The sequence below is a fragment of the Pan paniscus genome, chromosome 18 (assembly GCF_029289425.2).
Source record: "Pan paniscus chromosome 18, NHGRI_mPanPan1-v2.0_pri, whole genome shotgun sequence".
NCBI classification, from domain to species: Eukaryota; Metazoa; Chordata; class Mammalia; order Primates; family Hominidae; genus Pan; species Pan paniscus.
Window position 1 is genome coordinate 18,206,274 of NC_073267.2, and position 6,000 is coordinate 18,212,273.

Here is a 6,000-nt window from a genome sequence, read left to right on the forward strand (position 1 = left end):
CCATTTTGAACTTAGTATAAAGTGCCTGACACATAGTAGGCACTGAGTAAATATTATATAGTTGGGAAATTGAATAAATACACCCCAGCACTCCTCAACTACGAAGACTTATGTTTGCAAAATTAGGCTAACGTGAGCTTTTCTGGAGCCATGGGGGAAGGGTTGAGGATGGAATAGACTAGAGAATTTGTAACTGGGGAGGTATGAGGGCAGGTCAGCATCAGGAAATTACATCACTTGACATTTTCTTACTCCCTTTTGTGTCTGTACCTTCATCTTATATTATCCAATATTACAAGCCCCTTGAATGTAGGCATAGAGCCTTTTATTTCTAAAATTACAGTGAGCACCTAGCCCACGACCTGGCATATAGTAGGTGCTTAACAAAGCTGCACTGAATGAATAGATGCCACGCATTCTAGATTTAATACAGACCTTACCATCTAAGCTGAGGTTCATTCAGGAGGGACTGGGAAAGGAATGTGAAGGCTCATGATTGTTATTTATTTATTTATGAGATGGAGTTTCACTCTGTTGCCCAGGCTGGAGTGCAGTGGCACGATCTTGGCTCACTGCAACCTCTGCCTCCTGATTTCAAGCAATTCTCCTGCCTCAGCCTTCAGAGTAGCTAGGATTATCGGCATGTACCACCATGCCCGGCTAATTTTTGTATTTTTAGTAGAGATGGGGTTTCACCATGTTGGCCAGGCTGGTCTCGAACTCCTGACCTCAGGTGATTAGCCTGCGTTGGCCTCCCAAAGTGCTGGGATTACAGGCGTGAGCCACTGCGGCCGATCGTTATTTATTTATTCATTTATTTGAGACACGGTCTGGCTCTGTTGCCCAGGCTGGAGTGCAGTGGTGTGTTCATATCTCTCTGTACCTTCAAACGCCTGGGCTCAAATGATCCTCCCACCTCAGCCTCCCGAATTGCTGGGAGTACAAGCGTGCACCACCGTGCCTGGCTAATTTTTAATTTTTTTTTTTTTTTTTTTTTGTAGAGACAGGGTCTTAGTATGTTGCCCAGGCTGGTCTCAAATTCCTGACCTGACCTCAAGTGATCCTCCTGCCTTAGCCTCCCAAAGTGTTGGGATTACAGGTGTGAGCCACCGTGCCCAGCCAAGATGGTTATTTATTAGGAAAACATGGTACATTGAAGTTTTTCACAAAACATACGACAGAAACAGCCTGGATAGTTTTTTTTTTTTAAGCTAACATTTATCAAGAACATATATATATATATTTTTTTGCCAGCCCTGTGATAAACGCTTTATATGCATTATCTAGTTAATTTGTAGATGCTGCTAAATTTGCAGATGAGGAAACTGGGGCTTGGAGACATTCACTTATCAGCCTAAGGCCAGAGAATAGTGGCAAAATTAGCATTCAAACTTGGGTCTGATTTTAAAATTCATGGGCTTAGCAAGTTTGCTACAAGGACTCTTGCGCTAACTCTGGGTTCATAAATGAGTCATCCAACACCTTTTGCCTTCATGCCCTCACCCATTGGATAGATGAATCCATTCCTACTCACATCTCAAGGCTAAATGAAAGAACGCGTGTTTGTGAACAGGCATCAGAATACATATAACTGGAAGGGGTGCCATAATTCATTTATTGTGTTCTGGCTCCCCACCAGCCTAACAGGGCCTGTTATTATGTGACCTCCCATTGCTTAAGCCTCTGATAAGACAGTAAGTCTGTATACAAGGTGACCATGAACTGCTACCTGCTTTCCAATTGCTGTCGGAAGCGCTCCTTATACCTTACGAGGCTAAGAAGCTAGAAGAGGTATTTCGCTCTGGTTTTGAGCAATTTGTTCTACTCTGTGAACTTCTGTGTCTGCTTATCCAGTTTCATGAAAATTAGATTAACGAGTACTAATTGGTGCTGACTCCGCTAGCTTAAAATGGATGGTGTCAAATGGAAGAGGAGCCCACCAGTGTGATGTTTGGATCCCACAGCTGCTGGGAATTAAGTTTCTGCATGGATGTCGATATCATAGGTTACGTGTGGCAGCTTGCTTCAAGCTACTTTTATGGAACACAGATCTTTGAAAGGAGGAAGGATGCTTTTTCCAAAGAGGATTTGCTTCAGATGATTTGGTCAAAATGCTCATTCATTCAAGGAATCTTTTTTGAGCACCTATTATATGCCAGGCTCTGTTTTGGACTCAGGGGTACCAGTGGTGAATAAAACAGGCAAAGTTCCATCCACATTAAGCTTACATTCTACCTGAGGTTGGTAGACAATAATGAAGTAAATATATAATGTCAAGCAGCATTTCCATCTGATACTTGTATATTGATTAAATATGAGATAAACACATATTTTAAAAATGCTTTGTTGAGATATAATTCATATACCATAGAATTCATCCATTGAAAATATACAAATCAGTGGGTTTTGGTATATTGAGTTGTGTAATTATCACCACAGTCAATTTTATAACATTTTCATCACTCCAAAAAGAAACTCAGCAATCTTTAGTTATCACCCTCCTATACCCCATACCCTACCTCCAGTCCTAGACAACCACAAATCTACTTTATATATAGATTTGTCTATTCTGGACAGAGAAAATATCATCTTTTGAGAGTGAGGAGGCATGGGTGGAGACTTTACTGTCCTCACCTCCCAGATGAGGCATTTTGGATTTAGTTTTCCTTGGAGCTCCCTCTAAGATCCAGACTTTTAATCGCTTCACAGGCTCAGTTTCTGGGGGATAGTAGGGGTGCTGGCCAGTGTCCTGATACAAATCCTCTTTTTTACCACTTTACCTTTCACCTCTAAGTCCTACTTGAGATAACAGGTGCAGAGCCAGTCAGCAACTGAGAGTAAATATGCATATATGGAAACAGAAGACACTCCAGTCAGCTGTGCAGTCACATCTCCAAGCAATAAATAAGCACATCGTGTTTATAGAAGCCTCACTGTAGTCCAGATTACTGTAATCTCTTACCTGGACTGTTTTAGTAGCCTGGTCTCTGGTCTCCCCATGTTTCATCTTGCCTCTCTTTCAGCCTGTTCTTCCCAAGATACCAGAATAAATGTTTCAAAGTGTGAATCTGTCCATGTCACTCTCATGCTGATGAAAATCCCACATAGTCCTCAAGGTAGTCAAGGCTTTCCTTTATAGCCCCTGAGGGCCTGCAAAACCTGATCCCTGGAAGCCTTTCCAGCATCATCTATCACTATTCTTCCTCTAGTGTCTAAATCACTTTTAATTCCTGCGAAGTGTCACATAATCTCTAGCAGGCCTTTGCCCTCTCTGGAACATTCTTTCCTACCTGTATTGCCTGACTAGCTTCCATATGCCCTTCAGGTCCTAGATTAGAGATGACTTCCTTTAGTGGGAGGCCTTCCTTGTTTCTTCAGGATGTGGTTAGGTACCTGTGTTAGCTTTCTACTGCTGCTTAACAAATCACCCCAAACTTAACACCTTAAAACAACAAACATTTCACATTTTCTGTGGGTCAGGAATTCAGGAGTGGTTTAGTTGGATGCTTCTGGATCAAGGTCTCTCATGAGTTGTAGTCATGGTGTTGGCCAGAGCTGCTGTCATCTGAAAGCTTGACTGGGGCTGGAGGGTCTGCCTTGAAGATGGCACATTCCCATGGGTGTTGACAGAGGGCCTCAGTTCCTCATCTCGTGGGCCTCTTCATAGGACTATTTAATGCCCTTACAACCTGACAGTTGACTTCTCCCGTGATAAGGTTTGTGTGTCCCCACCCAAATCTCATCTCCAATTGTAGCTCCCATAATTGCCACATGTCATGGGAGGGACCTAGTGGGAGGTAATTGAATCATGGGGACAGTTTCCCCCATACTGTTCTTGTGGCAGTGAATAAGTCTCATGAGATCTGATTTTTTTTTTTTTTTTTTTTTTTTCCTGAGATGAAGTCTCGTTCTGTCACTCAGGCCATAGTGCGGTGGCACGATCTCAGCTCACTGCCACTTCCGCCTCCTAGGTTCAAACGATTCTCCTGACTCAGTCTCCCAAGTAGCTGGGATTACAGGTGTGTGCCACCACGCCCAGCTAATTTTTATATTTTTAGTAGAGACGGGATTTTGCCATGTTGGCTAGGCTGGTCTCAAACTCCTGGCCTCAGGTGATCCGCCCGCCTCAGCCTCCCAAAGTGCTGGGATTACACATATGAGCCACCGCGCCTCGCCGATCTGATGGTTTTATAAAGGGGAGTTCCCCTGCACAAGCTTTCTCTTGCCTGCTGCCATGTAAGGTGTCCCTTTGCTCTTCCTTTGTCTTCTGCCATGATTGTGAGTCCTCCCCAGCCGTGTGGAGCTGTGAGTCCATTAAACCCCCTTCCTTTATAAATTACCCAGTTTTGGGTATGTCTTTATTAGCAGTGTGAGAGCAGACTAATACACCCCAGAATGATCAATTCAAGAAAGAGTTGGGGGAAGCTGCAATGCCTTGTATGCCCTGGCCTCTGAAGTCACACACTTCTATCGTAATCTATTTGTTAGAAGCAATTCCAGTCAATCCATCTCACATTTAAGGGGGAAGAAAACTATGCTCTACCCATTGAAAGAAGGAGTTTCAGAGAATTGGTGAACATTAGTGACCCTTGTATCCTGTCCTTACAGTTCCTGCACTTACCCCTAAATTAGCTGTTAGCACACTGAGTTGTCATTGTCTATCTCTTTGACCATGAGTTCTTCAAGGATGAAGACTTACTTCCTTTCACAATATTTAGAATATTTCTAAATTCTGTCACAGTTCCTTAAATACTGTTGAGTAACCACTTATTTGGTGAATCAATGACCTGTTCTAGATGCCTGAAAGGTATAGATCAGTGCTTCTCAAACATTAATTGGCATCCCTGCAAATCACCCAGGTGTCTTGCTAAAATGAGGATTCTGATTCAGTAGGTCTGGGGTACAGCCCGAGACTGTTTTCCTAACAAGCTCCAAGGGGATGCTGATGCTGTGCTCCATGGAGCACACTTTGAGTGGGTTAGGGTTTAGAAGATATGATCCCATTTCTAGATAAGCTTCATAACCCAACTGGGAAGACACACTTCCCCCAGTAGGGCAGCCCAAGGCTGGCCATGAAGTAGTGTCAGCCTAGTCATGGGCAAACCTGCAGTATACTGGGCTCGCTTTCCCTCCAGCAGCCCTGATTGATTGAAGAGATGTCAGTGAAGGACAGTCAAGGAAGGGTCTGTGTGATATAGGAAGCCTTCCAAGTAGGCAGCACATTTTCATTTGGCTCTGGAAGGTAGAGCTGGGTGGGGGCCACTCATGTATATGCCAAGGGGTTGCATAGCATGAGCAAGGGTGGAGGGAGGCTGAGTCAACTGCTTGGGGGGGATCTGAAAGAAAGCTGGGGTTGAGTGGTGGCAGGTGATGGAGTCCCCATCTACACCTCAGAGAACTCATGAGCCCAGACTGTCTGCTGTGGTTGAAGCACTACTTTTGCTGGAGGAAAAGGGTTAGACTATGAAACGTATTTGTACTATTCCTCCCAGTTCTTGAGATATGTGATTCTAAGGCTCATATTTTAGAGAAAATTGAGCAAATCCAGATGTTTTCTGTTCATACCCTGAATCTCACCTTCATCCTTGCTGTTCTGATTTTACCAAGGTGAGGCACGTGTGTGTGTGTGTGTGTGTGTGTGTGTGTGTGAGAGAGAGAGAGAGAGAGAGAGAGAGAGAGAGAGAGAGAAATCTGTCATCTCAAGTGGGGCATTGTCTTCTTATCACATGAAGGGCCAATGTAAGCGTAGGGTAATAATAATAATCCCCAATGTTTGGGGAAAGGTTTCACATCCATTTAGTCTAGTGGTGCTCAGCTGTAACTGCACATTGGAAACCCCTGTGAGCTTTAAAAATTACTGATGCCGGCAGGGCGCAGTGGCTCACGCCTGTAATCCCAGCACTTTGGGATGCCGAGGCGGGAGGATCACCTGAAAGAACAGCCTGATCAACATGGTGAAACCCTGTCTCTACAAAAATACAAAAATTAGCCGGGCATGAT